Here is a 20554-nt window from a genome sequence, read left to right on the forward strand (position 1 = left end):
AGTGCCAGGAATGTGCCATTTCTCTTGTTTTACTGCCACTTTTCCCGTGTGATGCCCGTCTCTCAGGAAATGCTTCGTCAATATTTGTGGAATGAATCAATCCAATTTGACGAAATGACAGTGCCTTCCCAACCATCAGTGTGGGTATGAAAATGAGAGATTTACTTTCTCTTAACAGGGACCGTGTTTGCTTCGCGGAGTCTGAAATGAATAGTGGGATATCCTCTGCCAACCGGATTAATGGGAATTTTTGTGCCCCTCCCCCACACTGCTTTTGAGATTTGTCTTTGTGCTGGTCTATACATTAGATTGGCAAGAAGTGAAGAGGGTTGTGGTGGCCATTAACTCAGACCATCATTTGCAGAACTCAGAGGCAAAATGACCTATGTTTCCATGAGGAAGCAGTCGTTCCAAATTACGTACATTGTATATATTCCGTACAAAGGTGAAAACATGCGCGTTTCCCCTTAGCTGTGAAGAGAGATTTTAATTTTAGGAAGGGGAGTTTATTTTAGCTTATGGTTTTCAAATAGTATATTGGTTAGTGTGTTACAGCAACTGGGAGGGACAATTATCTTTTACATTCAGTTTCAGCAGGTAAGGGTCTAGCAGGGCTAAGCAAAGAACGGTTACAGCAAATAATTCCCAACTGAGTAAAGTAGCTTAGCGAAATATTTACCATTACAGGAAAAAAAAAAAAAAAAAAAAGGCGTTCTCAGGTACACGCAAGGTAAAAAATTAAGACCAAACCAATTAATTTGGAATGTTTCTTTGTGAAATCAATTTAGCCAGTCACTATGAGGTGGTAATTGGAAATGTGGTCAGTCTTGTGGCCTACTTGAATCTGGAACAGTGCTGGTTTCCTACCGAAAAGAGTACTGGGACTTTCTGCTGGCAGAGGTGGCTGCCTCAGACCAAGTTCAAATTGATGATTATAGCACCAGTGTTTAATGAGGTGAGGATCTAGATGGAGACCGTTAAGTCTTGTGCGTTGAAGTCTGAGTTTTCAGAGTTGCATAGAAAATGCTGAAAATTAACCGTGTATTTGCCCGTCCTCCTCGCTAGCATCTGAGCTCCCGAAAAGTAGGCACTTTGTCTCATTTACTACTGTAGGCAGAGCCTTCACGCTCCTGGGTGCCAGCTGAGGTGGGCGTTTAGAGTCTTGGGCCCAGCTTTTATAATTCATCTGTCTGAAGAGGGTGCCCTGTTCCAGCGTGCACAAAGGCAGCTTTGGGGGTTGTAGGCGCCCCAGGCCCGCACAGGTCCTGGCAACTAATAGGAGCCCAGATATTCGTTGACAGGAATGCCTGATTGGTCTTAAAGTATTATTCATGAGGTCATAAATAGTAAACATTTTTCGTATTTCATATACACAAGCATTCCTTGGAGTTATTGTGGGTTCTGTTCCAGATGACTGCAATAAGGCGAATATCGCGGTAAAGCGAGTCAAATGAATTTTCTGGTTTCCCAGTTAGCGTAAAAGTTATGTTTATACTCTGCTGTGGTCGATGGATTTTGCAATAGCACTGTCTTAAAAAGCGTACGTACTCCAAACATACTTCATTGCAAAAAATGCTTGTTCTCATCTGGGCTTTCAGCAAGTTGTGATCCTGGATCACAGATCGCCATAACAAATATAATAATGATAACGAAAAAGCTTGAAATGTCATGAGAATTACCAAAACATGACACAGAGACACAAAGTGAGCAAATGCTGCTGATCTTGTTAAACACGGCGTCGCCACAAACCTTCAGTTTGTAAAAGACAGCATCTGCAGAGTGCAGTAAAATAGAGCCCAATAAAATGAGGCGTGCTTGTCCTTTATCATGTTCTAGATCGCATGGCTATCCAGAGAAATGCAGATGTCAGGCCACAGACTGTTTTCCCTCCTGCCCCAAATGTACAACCCGGCAGGTAGTGTTGGATGCCTTCAAGTGCCACTGTTCTAGGAGGTAGGGACAAAATGATACTCAAATGTGGACCCTGAAAGAAGCGTGGAGTTGAGGAGGGGAGATGGGTGAACGCATACCTGCGCCAGCGTGGTGAGGGGAGAGCAGAGGTATGAAGCCTCCACAGAGGCCGGGCGTCCTACTGTGCCCTGATGTGGGGGCAGGGGGAGTTTGGCATGGGGCAGGGTAGGAAGAAAAGAGAAGCAAGGGTACCATCTGAAGTAGGTTCTCTTCAGGGGCCAAAGGAGTGGGAGAGGGTGGGAGATTGGAAGGGGAGAATTAGAAATCAGATCCTGAGGGTCCACCCCGTCTGAGTCTTAATTAAATAATTAACTATTTTTTAAACGTTTATCTTTGAGAGAGAGAGAGAGCGCGTGTGCGCGCGCTCAAGCTGGGGCGGGGCTGAGAGAGGGGGGCCAGAGGATCCGAAGCGGGCTCTGCGCTGGCAGCAGATAGCCCGATGCGGGGCTCGAACTCACGACCTGACTGAGCCACCCAGCTCCCTCTCCAAGAGAACTTGAACTAAATTGGGGTCTGGCCCATCAGTGAGTCCAGAAAGTTGTTTGGCTAAGGCAGTAATGAGCTCTCAGGCACCGAAGAGCAGATCAAAGTAGATTAGCCAAGGTGGTGGGACCTGCAGAGTGGTGGGGGGGGGAAGGGGGGGCAGGGGCAGGGGGGTGGATTGACTGGGGGTGTGGAAGTGCAGCATGGAAGAGGTGTATCCCAGCCAGTGAGCTTAGTCAGCCGAGAAGGATGAGGGTGAGGCTGTTCTGGGTGGGGAAACCCAAGCAAACAAAGGCACAGAGGCAGGAAAGTGCTAAGATGTAACACTTTCAGAGTTTCTACTTCCCTTCCAAAAAACGTATTTGATGACTGTATCCCCAGGCACAGTTTAGGGGTTAGAGTAAGCAGGTATGTCCTGAATTGTAATTCCTCTGCTATTCCTGAATAAGTCCATTTTGCTGGTTAAAAAAAAAAAAAAAAGTAAGCAAGCTGGTAAACATTAGGGATGAATTTTTTAGCATTTATGTTGTATCTCACTGTGATAGTTGAAATATCCTGTTTGTTTTGCTTTACCTGTCACCCGCTGCTTTGACTGACAGAAGACTTGTGTCAGTTAGCTCTGAAATAGGGAGAGAGGAAATCAGAAGACCAGAAAGCGAGTCACAGCCCAGTTTGGACTGCTCACACTGCTTTAAGTGCATTTCTTCTTTTTAGGCCTCCTTGGAAAATAGTTTGCAAAGTAGTTGTCTTGTGTTTGGTAATTAAGTCAACAATAAAAACATTTCTGCTCAAACTCGGATTATATGTTTATTATGCTTTCGTGGCAGTTTTAATTCTTAAAATACAATTTTCCTTTGATTTATTCTCAGTTCAGCTGGTATTGGTGTGGTCCAGTGGATATACAAAGCTGGAGGGTAAACATATTACAGCTTTTTGGAATGTAAATTTTATTTGGGGGAACTATACACACGTGTGTGTGCGTGTGTTCATGTACAAAAATATTACGCAAGTATAATCTGTCATAGAGGATACAAAATTTATATGGATTGAAATTAGGCACGTCCACACTTCAGTCCTGCGAGAGGTGGAGTTTACACTTCTCCGATGTTAAGGTTCTTTAGTGGACAGGTATGAAAAGAACTGACATGTGAAGGGCAAGACATGAATTTGGGGCAAAACGGAAACAGAGTTAGAACTGATGGGGAATCTGTACAGGTTGTAGGAGGGAGGGTTGTTGAATTCTCCGTCCTTGGCCCTACAAACCACATAGAACCTTTGTCTCCGGTGCCAGTCTGCACGAAGCAGATGGGTAGAGTTTAACACGGACATGTCCTTTGCGAGGTTGAATAAGAATTTCTGAAGAGCATGAGGGAAACACTTGGGTGTTCAGAAGAAAGGCTGTGTGTTGTCCTAGGTTCCCCGGAGAAGGGCTCTTGGCCACTATATGGCGGACTCCCGGGCTGGAGCTCCCATGTGTGGTCTTGGTGAATGTGCCACCTCTGCCCACCATCACTCCCTTCTGATCCCCCGTCTCCCCTGCCCTCCCAGGTCTTTACTTGGACTCAGGTAACCTGATGGAGGAGCCGGAGACTTGCTGGGGTTCCATGTCAGTCCTCCTAAGAGAAAGGGCTGTTTTTCTGCTGTGCCGGGCATCATTGTGAATGTGGTGCAAAACTCTGGGGAAGAAAGAAAATAGGTGTTAACCTATTATCGTTGAATTTGGGCCTAGGGTTTCAAAGACTGATCTACTTTAAGATCGGAAGTCAGTGTTAGATAACACCAAGTGTTAACCTTTTGCAAAAAGGTGAATTTTGTTTAACCTTTTGCAAAACATATTTGGGGACTCTTGGTGTGGCTGTTTTTCATTTTTATGGTTGAGCGCACTTGGCTCTGAACGCACTGCTTTATTTTGACGTGAGAAGCAGAGGGTGAGGTCCACACACGTGGGGTCCGCGGAAGCCCATCACCTTGTCAGATGAGGCCCAAAGTCCTGAGTTTGGCTCCGACCCAGTTTGGCCTTCTCGTTCTCCTGTGTCTGATGGGTAATCTGCCATTTCAGGAGCTCAGCACACAGGCCCAGCGTTTCTGTGCTTGCTCTTCTTTCTGGAAAGTATTTCTTTTCCTCTCTCATTTCTACTGTTTTCTTCTTCATGTAGGAGACATCTCTGCCAAAGATTTTTCTCTTCATCTTTGAGCTTTCTCCCCTTCTCCTCCCTTCTCCCCTGCCATCTCACTCCCCAGAATACAGTAAGCCTCCGTTGCTTGTGTCTACAGGTACCTGACCGTACTTCTGATATTGCATCATATTTATTTGCCTGCAGACCTGTTGTCTTAGCCGGGTATAACTTACGTGTCAAGATAGACTGTTCTGGTCGTCCCTCTGTGTTCAACAAGAGTGTATCTGCGCTAGCTTATTAGCGAGGTAGAGGGTTAAAGATGATTTACACTCTGGAAATTTGTTTATGCTTTTGGACCTTGGTTAGCAAATGCTTCTTCTGATATTTGGTAGCCTCGGATGAAGAAACCTGTTAGAATACAAAATTTTAATCACCCGAACCAAGTAGTTATTACTAACTTCTGTTTTACGTGAGTTTTTGCCTTAGGATTCCCAGAGTTTATCTCTTTGGCACGTTTAATTAATATAATGGTAAAGAGTTTGGCCTCATGTTATCACTGGCTAGCTGTGTGGCCTTGGGCAAGCTGCAAGCATTGGATAATGCGTGAAGATTAGATAATACGGCAGCATTTAGCAGGAAGCCTGACTCCAGGTAAACAATGCGGAGTTGTGGCTTACTATAAAGAACCGGTTTATGCCAAACTCCTGGGTTGCATTTGCTTTGCAAACAGAGGAAGCCCAGAAGCATGGTGTGATGCTGCTTCTACGGGTCTGCGTTAATTACCGATAGGTCTTACTGTCCTGACTTGTCTAGGGCTTGGGACGTGGGGGAGAGACATCACTGTAGGAAAGAATATGGGAAGGAAAACTCTTACTGCCTTCTCAGTCTGTACCCATTCAAACCTCACCTCTTGTGTTGAATGTAGTTGTCAGGAAACTGATTGTGAAGTCTTCTGTTGTGTTATAACTGCATTTAAAAGGGGCGACATTCATGATCCTGTAGGACAAAAGCCCTCACTTGTGTTTAGGTTGAGAGATGGCACCACTCCCTCTGTCCCCTGTGCTCCCCTCCTGTGTGGGCCCTCGGAAACCCTGTAGGTGTATTCAGGAATAATCTGATGAATGTGGTTATTTTCATTTGTTGTCAGCGTGTGGAGTGATTGTTGGATCACCACTCCAGTGGTTTGTTGGGTAAATCATCTGTCTTTTGTTTTCCTGTGATGTAGGGATGGTCTCATTGGGCTTATAAGTAGAATAAATTTAATTCTGATGATTTTGACATGGAGTTCCAGCCGTTTCTACATTTTTTTTAATATATATATTTAAATGTTAAGTCAGCAGTTCTATGTTGACAACCTTAAGATTTGAGAAGTCAGAAATCTTGTAGGGTAAACACCCCATGGCTTATTGAAAAAAAATTCTGTATATGACTGCAGCTAGAAAGGAAATAAATAAATAATTTCACCTATAGTTTTTGGTGCTAAAGGTAAGAAAAGTAGTGAAGTTATTAGCAGCTACCGTATAGGTAGCTGTTACTTTGACGAGGATAAAAAAGACTAGATTTAGTATAGCAAGCCTCCCATTTGTTTTCAGATAATTACTTTTCAGCTCATATTGAGAGCTTATTTGGTGCTTTTTGAATGCTTAACATTCACCAAATGCTTTTTTCTTTTTAAAAGCAAATACAAAATGTAATAATAAGATTAATCAGGGTAATGATTTTATTTTAGAACGTCTTTGCACAAAGTATGTTCTGATGAGGTGTAATTTTATCTTACCATAGAATAGGAAAATACATAATGTGTATAAAAGTCTTCCATTATATGCGTACATTTTTAAGCCCTACATTTAGAATGCCATGTAATTTGAACAAGTCCGGGACAAAGTTGGTTCTTGTGTTATCTGAACAAATATTTTGTGAGTAAATTGAATGCCTTATTTTTTCATTCCTATATGTATTATTTTAAAACACTTTAACAGTCCTCTTTTGCATATTAATAATATGCCAAAATTTCAAATGGTGCTTAGGTATTCTTATAAATCACTTGATTTTTTTTTAAGTTTTTATTTTTTTTTTAAGTTTATTTATTTATTTTGAGAGAGGTGGTGGGGAGCAGCAGAGAGAGGGGGAGAGAGAGAGAATCCCTAGAGGATCCATGCTATCAGGGCAGAGCCTGATACAGGGCTCGATCTCATGAACTGTGAGATCATGACCTGAGCCAAAATCAAGCGTCAGATGCCTAACCGACTGAGCCATCCAGGCAACCCCACTCTTGATATTTGTAAGAGCAGAGCAGAAACTTATCACCAAATAGTGTCCTTTCTTCTCAATACTCAGGTCATTCTTCAGAAGGAAGTTCTTGACTATTCGGCTTAGGGCTTTTATTTGGGGTAGCATTGCATTAGTTTTGACTTTTTAAAATAACGTAAGATTCTTAAGAAATTTTCGGTGATGAATTTTGTTCTAGAAAATATTCTAAGGCTGTGCTGCCATGCAAAAGTATTTTAAAAACTATGGTGATCATAAACTAGTTGGTTGTACATCATTAATTAGAATCACAATCCGGTGAAGGGGAACCCGTGTAGTCTAAGAGTTGTTCCTGCCTAATCGATGGCAAAGCTTGATTTTTATGGTACGTGGGTGTTTGTGCGTGTGTAGTATTTCTGTGTGCCCATATGGGTAGAGTATGTATTTTCTTAAACATATTTATGTTTTGCATCGGTAATAGTATCCTTATACGTGCTTATCTTCCAATTACAAAGATTCATCAGTGAAAAACAGGACCAGATCAGCATATAACTGCTTAATATTGCACTATTCAAATAGAACTAAATTAAGCATTCAGTTGGGGCCATGTTTGACAGTTTAAGAAGAAATGAAAATGAACTGAGATGATAGATAGCCCAGGGACCCAGAAGGTGGTTGGACAGTGCCAGAGGGGTATCAGGCTGGTTTCTCATTTGCCTCTCCAAGAGAGCCATACAGATTTTACAACTGGGAAGGACAGACCTCGGAGGTCATTTGGTTCATCTCCCTCATTTTATGGATGAGAAAGTCCAACCAGAGAAGTTGAAGTGAGTTGGCTTCAAGCAGCTTCTTCGCGGAGTGGTCTTGAGGAATTTGTGTTTTTTTCTTTTCTTTTTTTTTTTTTAAATCATACCGCTTCCCATAGTTACGGTTTGTTATGGACTCGTGGCAAGAGGGACGTTGTGTTATGTCATTTTTACGATCGAAAGCGCGTACCTGTCCACAGGTCTGGATGCTAGGCTCTTTGCAGCATGCTTTTACGATCTTTGCTCATGTCATCCTTACACCCAAGCGAGACAGGTGCCATTCATGCCCCTGTTACATAGACAGGGGGATGAAGCAGAGAGGTTGCTGGTTGCTGAGGTCCCGCAGCCGGGAGTCTCCAGGGCCTTTGCTCTTGACTGTTTGTCACGCTTATACTTGCTATTGCTGGTGGTAGAGTTTTCCGGCTTAGTAAGAGCTGGCAAATGCCTCCCCCTCCTAATTGCAAAATAAAGCTTGTCAAGCACAGCGCCTGGGGCCAAGGTTACTCAGAAGGTCAGAATTCCAAGGACGCTGATTTTCCCTCTCTGAGTCTTTAATTGTTGAAATTCATTTCAGAGTTGGTTATGTATATATTACCCCCCGCTGGATTTGCTATTAGAAGGAAAGGAATTTCCAGGCTCTTCAAGAGAGAAAGAGTAGTTGTTCCATCAAAGATGTTGGCTTACGTATTTACTTAGTAATATATATTGAAAGTAGAGCTATCTTGCTTAAAAGCGAAAGCAGCAGTATTTATTTTTGATAATTATTATTTAAACATTTTTTGATTGAAATATAGTTGACATACAATATTATATTAGTTTCAGCTGTTCAGCATAGCGATGTGACAATTCTCTACACTACTCAGCATTCACCATGATAAGTGTGGTCACCGTCTGTCACCATCCAACATTGTTACAATATTATTGACTGTATTCCTTATGTATTGGAATACATTTTGTATGTACGTATTTTTCATCTCTGTGACTTACTTTTTGATAACTGCAAGTTTGTACCTCTTAGCCCTCTTTACCTGTTTTGCCCATCCCCCCGATCTGTATCTCCTCGGGCAACCACCAATTTGTTCTCTGTATTTATGGATCTATTCCTGCTTTTTGTTTGTTTGCTTGTTTTGTTTTTAGATTCCTATATGAGTGAAATCGTATGGTATTTGTCTTTCTCTGCCTAGTTTCACTTAGCATAATACCTTCTCCATCCCCTTCTCCATCCGTCCGGGTTGTTACAAATGGCAAGGTTTCATTCTTTTTTATGGCTGAGTAATATTCCACTGTATACGTGTACCGTATATCTTCTTTATTCTTCTATCAGCGGACACTTCGGTTGCTTTCATATCTTGACTGTTATAAAGCATAGGGGTGCGTGTATCTTTTTGAATTAGTGTTTTCGTTTCTTTTGGGTAAATACCAGTAGTAGAATTATTGGATAGTATCTCTGTTGTTGTTTTTTTAAGTTATTTATTTATTTATTTTGAGAGAGAGATAGCACAAGTCGGGGAGGGACACAGAAAGTAGGGCGGGGTGGGGGGGGGAGAGAGAATCCCAAGTGTGGGGCTCTGTCTCATGAACCATGAGATCTTGACCTGAGCCAAAATCAAGAGCTGGACACTTAACTGACTGAGCCACCCAGGCACCCCTAGTATGTCTATTTTTAAGAAGAATGGCATCTTTTCAATGGAAGTCTCCACCTAATAGCTGAAATTTCAGACACAAGTGCTTAAAAACTGTATCTGGGAAAACTAACGTGAAAGCAGTAAAATTCTAAGTAAAATATAGATGGAAACATTTTGTGTTTCATGAAGTAGGTACAGAAGAATATAGAAAATGTACTATTTCAGTTATGTTCGGACTCCTCTAGATTGTGGTGTAGATGTAGGGCAAATAAAAGAACCACTTGTAAGGGATCCGGGTTAGGAGATTCTCTTAGTCTTCTGTGTAATTCCTCTGACCATGAATGTGCAGTAAGTATGCTATTGTTAGAAATAAAATGTCACACGTGCCTTTTAAGGGTTTTTAATATAATGGGTCTCCAAACATATGAAAAAGATCTCAGGGCAATATAAGCGACAAATACATAATTTAAGATTAATATGGAGGGGCGCCTGGGTGGCTCAGTCGGTTAAGTGTCCGACTGCGACTCAGGTCATGATCTCGCGGTTCGTGGGTTTGAGCCCCGCGTCGAGCTCAGAGCCTGGAGCCATTTCAGATTCTGTGTCTCCCTTTCTCCCTGCCCCTCCCCCATTTGTGCTCTGTCTCTTTCTGTCTCAAAAATAAATAAATGTTAAAAAAAATTAAAAAAAAAAGATTAATATGGAACATGCAGTATAGGCATCTCACAAGGAACATGAAGGAAGAACCATCTGGGTGAGAGAAAGCAATCAGAAAGTACTTCTTGGAGGAGTGAACTTTTTTCTTAGTGAAAACAGAGTCAAGTAGAGTTCTGAGATGGACTTTTGAAGAAAGGAAGGATAGGTTGGTAAGGAAAATAAGTTGTTTTGAGACTTTGTCGGCAAGAACAAAGGGACAGGGGGAGAAAATCACAGAGAAGTGGTTGTTGGTCTACTTTGCTTGATTGGAGTGGATTTCTCGATGAACTTGAAACTTTAGGGAAGAATAAAGGAAGCCCTTTAGGTTTGACATGTGCAGTTTGTATTTACGATAATTATAAGATCACCAAGTTGAGGTTTTTTTTCTGCTAGGTTGAATATTTGTAAAAGGTTATGTCAGAGGCTAGAGACTCTCTTCTAATACTTTGAAATTTAAAAACAACCTCCTCACAGAGGACTTTGAGAGCAGTGAAACTACTCTGTATGGTACTGTAATGGTGGATACAGGTCATTCGACGTTTGTTTGCGTCTGTAGAATGTACAACCCCAAGAGTGAATATTCATGTAAACTGTGGACTCTGAGTGATGATGTGTCCGTGCAGGCTCATCACTTGTAAGCAGTTTATTGCTCTGGTGGGAGATGTTGATTGTAAGAGAGGCTGTGCATGTGTGGAGGAAGGGAGTGTATGAGAAATCTCTGTTACGAACCTAAAACTGCTTTAAGAAATAAAGTAGATTAAAAAAAAAAAAAACCCACCTCCACCTAGGGTCGGTATAATTTGGTGACATCCAGGAAAAGGATGTTAGGTTAAACAAATGAGGCAGGCTCTGTCTCTCTGTCTCTATTTCAGAAAATTATCTTGCTACGTATGAACAAACCAGCCAAAGAGTAATATAGAACCTGGAGCAAATGACTTGAATTTAGTTTCTTCCTTGAGAATAAGGCATGGGAGTGGGCAGGAGTTGGGGGTGGGGTGATGTCGATCTGGAATTTTCTTTTTAGCTTTCCACAGCGGTTATTCTAAGGCAGGGGTTCAGCAAACCACAGTCGAATGGTCGAAGCCAGTCTTCCACGTGTGTTTGTAAATACAGTTTTAGTGGAACTCAGCCACGCCCATCCATTTACTTATGTTTGTACCTGCTTTCCTGCTGTGGCCATAGAGTCCGGTAATTGCAAACGGCTCAGAAAGCCTACAATATTGGCTATGTAACCTTTGACACGAACAGTTTGCTGACCCCTGTCTCTGGAATAGAGGGGAATTGGATTATTTATTTATAAACCCCTTTATGGTTGGAAATAAGTTAGAATGTTCCATCTTTCTTTGGAGGACTGTAGGAATGCATTTCCAGGGGAATTTAGAGGGGCTGCTTTAGCATGTTAGGGTCCGCTGCCCGCCAAGCATGGTAAGGGAATTTCCATTCATTTGGTTCTAAGGGGAAGTGGGAGGGCCTCAGAGGTTGAGTTGGTCTTGACAGAGGATTTAATTAGTCTCCACGTTCTGATGCCAGGATCATGGGTCTCCACTCAGAAGGCCTGGGAGCCGTTCTGTCGGAGTGTCCTCTCTCTAATTGTACAGTGTCCATCAGTCACCTCTGTATTTAACTCACGGTGGTAGAAAAATACGGTTAGGCACGATTCCCAGGGCAGTACCCCCACGCATTTTGTGAAGGATCGTTCTTCAGGAAAATAGAGCCAAAGAGCTGGCTTTGAGAGGAGTGCCTTCAGAAAAGTGGCCGGTGAGAGGCAGGCCCGCCACTTGAGAGTCGTGCGCTGAGAACGGGACCCGTTATCTGCACGATGCCTGTGATACCTGCTGTTCACGCATCAGGCTCTGCGATTGGAACTTCGGGTTTCAGAGAACACGATTACATTTCGGAGTGTCCGAATTCTCAGTATTAGCCCGCACCACGATCTTTAATCTCCGAGCAGTGCTTTATTCTCTGGTGGTGTTGGGGGCAGTGAAATGAGAGGAGATATGTCTTACGTTCGGGTTTTGCCGTCCTTTATTTTGCTTACGATTAAATACTCTGCATGAAGGCGAGGCTCGGTCGAGCTCGTAATGGCTGTTGGAAGAGTTTGAGAAACACTTTTGATGGCAACGCCGCTTCTCCACAGACACGTTGGAGCGTCAGCCTTGTTATTTATTTATTTTTTTTAATTTTTTTTTAACGTTTATTCATTTTTGAGACAGAGAGAGACAGCATGAATGGGGGAAGGTCAGAGAGAGAGGGGGACACAGAATCGGAAGCAGGCTCCAGGCTCTGAGCTGTCAGCACAGAGCCCGACGCGGGGCTCGAACTCACGGACTGTGAGATGATGACCTGAGCCGAAGTCGGACGCCCAGCCGACTGAGCCACCCAGGCGCCCCCAGCCTTGTTATTTTGGAACCAGCCAGTGTTAGCATGTGGCTCAGAAGTGGTATGAGATTCGGTATGTTAACCTGTCCCCTTTCTCAAGTGGAAGGCAGAACCTGTAGTGGACATGAAGTGAAGTGAGAACACGGGGCCGCTCTGGAAGCCTCGGCCTGGACCTCTGTAGGCCCTGCTGGGATGGATTGGACACGTTGTGGACTTCAACAGCTCTGCCCCTGGCTTTCAGGACGTTTGTAGTTGAAGAGTTAGAGACCACAGTGGTTGCCACGTGACCGTCCAGGAAGCTGTGCAAACATTTGATGAGTGAACATAGAAATAATATTCAATTTACATACATGAGCAGATGCGTAACTGCACGGCAGAGGGGTTAAGTGCGTTATTTGGCCTTCTGTCTGTTGATAGTTCAGGTTGATCTGTTCTATTTGGTGGAATTAATGCCACTGCGCTTTGCATTTACAGTAACGGCTGAGTGAAGCCAGAGTTTGGTTAAGTTCTCGCGGAAAGAGTGCCTTTTTTCAGTCTCCAGACTGGAGTTCATTGCCTCCCTAAATCCCTGCATGATATATGTGATATATATACATATATATATATATATATATGTATATATATCACCCTTGTTTTATCCGTCCACCAGTTGATGGGCATTTGGGGTGTTTTCAGTTTTTGCCTATTATGAATAATATTGTAAGCAGCCATGCCCAAGTGTGCAATGAGCCGGAGTGTTCTAGAATGTCATTTACATCAAGTTTGGTTGTTAACATCAGTTTTACCTGACGTAATTATAGCGATTCCAACCCCCTCAGGAATCGGTTTGCTGTTTGCATGGTATATCTTTCCCTACCCTTTTACTTTGAACCTTTGGATTCTTTGAACCTAAGGGCTGTTTTTTTTTTGTGGACAGTGTGTTGTTGGAATTGCTCTTTCATCCATCTGACAGTTTGTCTTTGGTTGGGTGTGGGGGCGGGGGGTTGTTCCATTCACATTAATGTACTTATTGTTGGAAATATGTCTGCCATTTTGTTATTTCTTTTCTAATTTTTTTTTTAAATTTAATTTATTTATTTTGAGAGAGAGAGAGAGAGACAGAGAGAGAACATGAGCAGGGGAGGGGCAGAGAGAGAGGGAAAGAGAGAATCCCAAGCAGGCTCCATGCTGTCAGCACAGAACCACGAGGTCATGACCTGTGCTGAAACCAAGAGTTGGACACTCAACCGATTGAGCCACCCAGGTGCCCCTGTTATTTCTTTTCTATTGCCTCATAATTTTGTCCTTCTGTATGTTACTGCCTTCCTTTGTATTAAATATTTTTTAGTGTACAATTTTTATTTCACTGCCTTCTTACATATGTAAATTGAGTATGATTTCTGTGTTCACTCATCAGTATTTTTTAGTCTGCAGTTTTTATTTCTGTGTTGCATTTGTTGTGTTGACTATACTTTTGACTAATTTTCCTAGACATCATAATATGCATCTTCATGTCTCCCTATCTGCTTGAACCTGGGAAGACATAGTAACTTTGTCCCAGTTTCTTTTTCTTTTCCCCTTTATGCTGTTATTGTCAGAGGTGTTAAATCCCTTTGTGTTATAAACCTGGCCCTACTGTGTTAAATTATGGCTTTACACAATCGTAACGTTTTTTTAAAGCGTTTAAGACAAGAAATGAGAAAAAGTAAGAGTCTTGTATCCACCCACATATTTATTTACCTTTTCTGGTGCTCCTTATTTCTTCACATGTGTTGGAGTAATCCTCTGTGTCACCTCTGTTCTACCTGAACGACTTCATATAACGTTGTTTATAAGGCAGGTCTTCTAGTGGCAAATGATCTTTTAAAAAAAATCATGGAATGTTTCTTCCCCCCCCCTCCGTTTTCAGTTTTGGAAAGTAGTTTTCTGTCTATAGAATTCCTAGCTGATAGAGTTTTTCCTCTTTTATCACTCTGGACCTTCCACTGCCTTCTGGTCTCCATTGTTTCTCATGAGAAGTCAGCTGTTTTTCATGTTGGTTTTTTGTTGTTGTTTTTTTTCCTCTCTGCAGGATGAGATTTTTTGCTTGCTGCTTTCAATTATTTCTTTGTTAGCAGTTTGAGTGCTGTGTGTTTAGGTGTGGATCTCTTTATGTTTATCCTATTTTGAGTTGAACCTGTTGGATATGGACGTTAGTGTTTTTTGTTTTTTTTTTAAATTTGGGGAGTTTCAGGCCATTTTTCTAAAAATATATTTTTTACCTCTTTCTCTTTTCCCATCACACATATGTTGGTAAGCCTGGGGTCTTTTCACATGCCATGAGGTTCCTTTCATTTTTCTTTCATCTGTTTTCTTTCTTCTCCTTAGATTGGTTAATTTCCATAGTGCTCTCGTCAACTCTACTGATTTTTTTTTTTTTTGTGCCAGCTCAAATTTGCCATTGAACCCCTCTAGTAAATTTTTTATTTCATGTGTTTTACTTTTCAACTCCAGAATTTTCCATTTGGTTCCCTTTTTTTAAAATTGATATCTCTTTATTGAGATTCTCTATTTGTTGAGTTATCATATTTTGTTTTAATTCTTTTACAAAAAATTATTTTAATGTTTATTTATTTATTTTTGAGAGAGACAGAGCATGAGCAGGGGAGGAGCAGGGAGAGAGGGAGACACAGAATCCGCAACAGGCTCCAGGCTCTGAGCTGTCAGCACAGAGCCTGATGTGGGGCTCGAACTCACAAACTGGGAGATCGTGACCTGAGCCAAAGCCGGACGGTCAACCAACTGAGCCACCCAGGTGCCCCTATTTTAATTCTTTAAACATGGTTTCCTTCAGTTCTTTATGTTTTTTTCCTTCAAATGTGTATATTCATATAATGGCTGCTTTGAAGTCTTAATCTTTTAAATCCAACATTTGGGGACACTGGAGACAGCTCATATTGACTACCTTTTCCTGCATACAGGTCACACTTCCCTGTTTCTCTTCCTGTCTCCCAAGTCTTTTGTCAAATTTTTATGCTTCAGGTAACAGGTTGTAGCAGCTCTTATTCTGATTCTTGTCACTTGTGTATTTTGTTGTTGCTTTCGATGTTCTGTTTATTTCTTTAGTAACTTGCCTGGAATACATCTGCGAAGGCTGTCTCTCCCATACCGTGTGGCTGCTGCTGTCTGCCCAGGTTTGTTGTTTGTTTTCTCGTTGTTACTTGTAAGCCTGGCTTCCCTTAGGGTCACCCTCCTGGCTCCTAGTTTTGTGTTCAGCCAAAGATGGATGAGCGGTTGACCTCAACTCAGTAGAGCTTTCCCTCGGCTGACGGGTCTGTGTGTAGGCTGAGAGGCACATTCAGATTTCAGGCAGTCCTCATGTCTCCCCTGCCTTCTACTTTTGGCCGGACCCCCTTACATCTTCATGGGGTGTGTAGGTGGGGGATCTGTCAGCAAGGGGTGTGTGGGTGCCATGAGCCCAGTCTGGTGTCTGCAACGCACATACAGAATCTCTGGTCAACCTGGGACGTCCATAGAGAGTTTTTCAAGTGCACTCTGGTTGCCTTACCTCCCAGAATTCCCTTTTCCATCTTGGCTAGTCTGCTGATCTCTTGCTCGCCCTGCATGGGACCTTAGCCTCCAGCCAGCAGAGCTCGGGCCTTTGTGTTCTCTTGCTGATAGGATTGCCACCTGAGCTGACAGTGCTCTGCTCCCTGTCTGGTGGGCTGGGACTGGCGGTGGCAGTGACGCCACTGGTTTTCTCCACCCACTCTCACTGCTGAGCTGTGGCACCAATGGAGCTGGGGGTGAGGGGATGGGAACGGCCACCAGCAGAAATGACATAGGCTGGTGCTGTGCTGGTCCTACCTGAACTTCAGTACTTTAAATACTTTCCAGTTTGTGATTGGCTTTGGTTGGTTTCCAGAACGCTGAGCTTGTTGTTTTTGAGTTTTGTGTGGCTTTGTAAGTTGTGTTTTGGGGGGAAGATTTGTCCACCTTGTTCATTCTGTCATCACTGCCTTTTCTCTGAAGGTCTTCTGAGCTCCATCCTGGGTCCTCAGAACATCAGTTTCATGACATGTTTTAACAAGCTTTCTACCCAGGACTGCTCACAGAGACCCATCTAGTTGGCTGAAAATCTGGTTGCTTTTGAAAAGATAGAAAAAGTGAAATGATTGTGCCCTTAGCATACTAGTGTAACTATTACTGATATTTTACATCCATACTACTCCTAAAAACACTAGCCCACTGATAACTTTTTCATCTAAGCATCTATCAACTGTGTGGTTTAGTTGGAAAAAAAAATTGCAGAGGCTTTGGGGTTTTGGAGTTGTGGAATTGGGATTGAAGCCTGATTCTGTGATTTACCAGGTCTGTGATTTACAGAGTGCTTTTTGATCTCTCCGAGTCTGTGTTTCCTCATCTTAAATTGTGAATGATAATACCTACCTGATGAGTTATTCTGGAGATTAAATGTAACATCGAGGAAACATCTGGAACATAGCATGTATTCAGTAAATGTTAGTTTGTGGTTGGGAATACAGGTTTGATAACTTTTCCTTTTTCAAATTATCTGCTTCTTACTTTACCTAGCTTTGCTTCCTAAGATTCCTTTTCCTTTTATGGAATAATTTTGGTACTTTATAAAGTAACTGAAGCATATAGTGTGTTTTCCTCGGAGTACATGTTGGTTGAACGCTCTTTCTAGAAATCCAAGTGTTCCTGATATTTCATAGTGATTTCCTTTGTAACATCCAAATTTTATGTGATTGTAAGTGGCAGTGAAACTCTGTATGGCCACTTTACGGTGAACGGGCTCACCCAGTGAACCCAGTGCTGTAAAATGAGGAGGTCTGTAAAATGAAAGAAAGTGGATCATTATCTAGATGTTCTCAGGACATGATTGGAAGGGGAAAAACAAGGTCTCTAGTAGAGATGATCAAAGACTTTTACAGAGAAATTTTCTTGAACCTTGCTGGACCAAAGCTCACTCCGTTCAACTCGGAGTCTCTGTTCTCAGATATTTAAGTGCATACGGAGGAGGCAGTGGCTTCCGTTGCATCATTAGTTGTAATGTCATTTTTGGTTTTAGAGGGGATATGATTGGACGAAGGCAAATCCAGATCCTTTTATGAACAGCCGTCCTTTCCTATGATTCTCAGAACTGAGAAGTTGACAGTTCCTCTTACGTAACATTTTACTTAACCCTCAGAGCATCTTGGACCAGAATAGCTTGTAAATGCTTTTTATTAAATTTTCAAAAATTAAATTTCTAGACACCGCCTCTTCTTGGAAGCTTTAATTTTCTCCTGAAGAATGTGCGTGTTGTGGACAAGGTGTTTATCACGAGTAATTCTTGAAAATAAAGTACTTAAGTTATAAATTTCACAATATTGACATTGCAGAATTTACACATGCAGGAAATCGGGATGTAGAGCTCTCTCCTTGTAAAATGAAATCAGGAAGTCGGGTGCGCAGGGGCCAGGGTGACGCGGGTGTTTTATAGGCAGTCACCCTGCACTTGTGGTTGTAGCTGTGTGTTCTCCGGAATGAGATCTGATCTAACAACTCATACAGGCCTGTAACCTACATGATGCAGTCAAAGTTCTGCAGCTAAATCATGGATTTGTCAACATTAAATGGTCGTTTGGCACCCGCATTTGTTGCAGGAATGAAGTGTGAAGTTGTATGTGCGTGCTGCTTCTATTAAACACTGACACAAATGCAGGTCTTGGAGACAGGTCTGTAACAGGTTTACAAAAATTACTTTTGTTCTCTCAGGCTTTAAAAATCAAACCAGTAATTTATGACCAAAACGTGTAACAGTCTTGTTAAATGAAATGAAGGTTTAGACTTTATATTCTGTGTCGAGTGGATGTTTTTTCTTGGGCGCTCAGCGAACGTCTGATAAATAAACCATACAAAGCGCCGGGCCGTCTGGGCGCTGTGGAGGGTACGAAAGTGACTCCGGCATCCGGCCTCCAGGGCCCTGCGGTTCAATAGGAGCCGTAAGACAAGCCCCAAATGGTAACAGTAACAGGTACGAGGTGGGAAGTGCCCTGGGGGGAGTAGAGCTGCCCGGGGAGCCTGGGAAGGGAAGGAGCGCTCTCTGGTTTGGTGGGAAAGCCGTCCCCCGTCCCCCAGAATCCTTTTTAGTTTCCTTGCCCCTCCCAGACCAATTCTCCGAGTCCCCGTTTGAGTGCGCAAGACTTGCACGTACATTTCTGATTGCCCTTCCCCATGGTAGCCTGAAGGAGAGAGCAGAGGGGTTCATTGGTGAGAGACTTGGCTAAGGAGCGTCGCTTGGACGCTTGGTGTGGCTTCTCCACTTGAGGGTTGTGCCAGGCTGCGTGTGGCGTCTGACCGGACATGTCCCTGGAAAAGCCTTGCAAGTGCAGGATCTCACTCAGCGAAAAGATCCTGGAAAAATAACTCGCGTAAGCTCAGGGGCTGGACACATGCTAGATGGATTTGGGAGAAATACCGTTTGTGTGAATCAAGCTGTTGGTACCAAATGCATGAAGAACTACTGACACCTCATGGATGTGGATATTATTATTTTTAGTCGCATAAAGCGTGTGTGCATATGTCGCAGAGTCTAATCTGAGTACGAGGACGTACACAAGTACGGTCTTGGCTCAAACCGATCTGTGAGTTTAATCTGTGACAATGACAACTGTTCAGTATATTCCCAAGTTGTTTGAAAAATAAAATAAAGTTGGAGTATGTCTGTTGAGTAACAGCTTAATCTCTCCCAAAGCATCCATATTTGTTCTACAGAATTCTGCTGATAGGACTTACTCAAAGTGAAAACAAGGTAGCATTTAAATAATTCGTTACCCTTTTCAAATTTATGGGCATTATTGTTTTAAGGAAAGAATCACAATCATGGTTTTGTTTTTTTAAAATGATGTAACAAGGACAGTGCAGAGAGGTGGCGTTGAGGACCCGTTGCCAGGCGAGTCCAGATAAGTCTGCATGGAAGGATGGCACAGAGTTCATTTTACTTTTCATGTATGCCTTGCTCTGTGGACTTCCGTGCAGATCAGCCAAGTTGGTTGTTTCCAAAATCTATTTCTAAAGTGAATCTTATTTTCTAACACTTGTAATTTCGGAATCGTCTTCTACACGCATGAACGCCCCAAGACAAGGAAAGATGTTGACATCGACGAGTAGGTGTTTGTTGGGGGCAAGGTACTGAAACGTCACCCCAGAAATCAACAGACGTTTTAAAGAGCGACATACAGAAAATTAAGATACAGGAAAGTATCGAAAATGTGGAAGAACATCCCAGACGTCTGGAGGGGTTACATTTCTCAGGTGTAGGGAATTACAATCCAGAAATAAAAAGCACGGCAGATACAAAAATATAAAGTATTTATCTCAGAGATGATAAAGTCAAGATTAAAAAGGTGTTTGCTCTTACGTATAAGAAAACGTAATAGGTGAGTGGACAAAGGAAGTTCGAAATGGTCAAAGTAATACGTGAAAACATTACTCTTGGTAATAAAAAGTGAAAACTAGAAACTGGAGATAATTTTTATTTGCCAATGCATTTGATTAAAAAACTTTTTCATTAGTGTTTATTTTTGAGAGAGAGAAAGTGAGCAGGGGAGGGGCCAAACGAGAGGGAGGCCGAGGATCCAAAGTGGTCTCTGCTGATGTCAGAAGCCCACCGTGGGGCTCGAACTCGCGAACTTGGAGATCATGATCTGAGCCAAAGTCAGATGCTTAACCGACTGAGCCACCCGGGTGCCCCAGCATTTGATATATTTTTTTAAAAAAGCGCTGAGGGTGCCTGATGTTGGTGGAACAGGTGTAATTATTTGTTGTTAATGACGTGGTGGAGCTTTAAAGGCGCTTCTACTCCGCACACGCTCCGTTTGTACTCAGCATAAACTCCTTTACCCAGGTGTTGTACTTCTTGAAACTTATCCCAAGGAAATAATTTGTCAGGGGCAAAAAAGATATTTCCCTAGAGATACTCGTTTTACTGTTACCTTTAATAGCAAAATAGTGGAAGGGACTTGAATGCCCTTTAATGTAGAATAGGAGATTGAGCTTCTGTTTCAAAAATCTCCCGATTGAAAAATGGTAGTTTCAGATCCAGTGGCAATAGGAAAAATGCTTGCTGTATGTGAAAAGGCATGTGTAGCGTAGAACGTGCAATTATATGGCCTTTGTGGAAATGCAACATGAGAATTTTAAACCACTGCAGACATTGAGCATTTGGCCCGTGGCTCCGTTTCATTTGTCAGCCTGCCTTCCGGGCACT

General features: G+C 42.5%; 1 protein-coding gene across 6 annotated transcripts in view; it reads left to right on the forward strand.

Annotated features, from left to right (window-relative positions):
• Positions 1 to 20554, forward strand: part of HIVEP1 (HIVEP zinc finger 1) — a 147955-nt gene that overhangs the window by 7242 nt on the left and 120159 nt on the right. The window lies entirely within an intron of this gene.

The sequence above is a fragment of the Lynx rufus genome, unplaced genomic scaffold (genome assembly GCF_022079265.1).
Source record: "Lynx rufus isolate CCGP_SWC_20201006 ecotype Redwood Valley unplaced genomic scaffold, mLynRuf1.p SCAF_6, whole genome shotgun sequence".
NCBI lineage: Eukaryota > Metazoa > Chordata > Mammalia > Carnivora > Felidae > Lynx > Lynx rufus.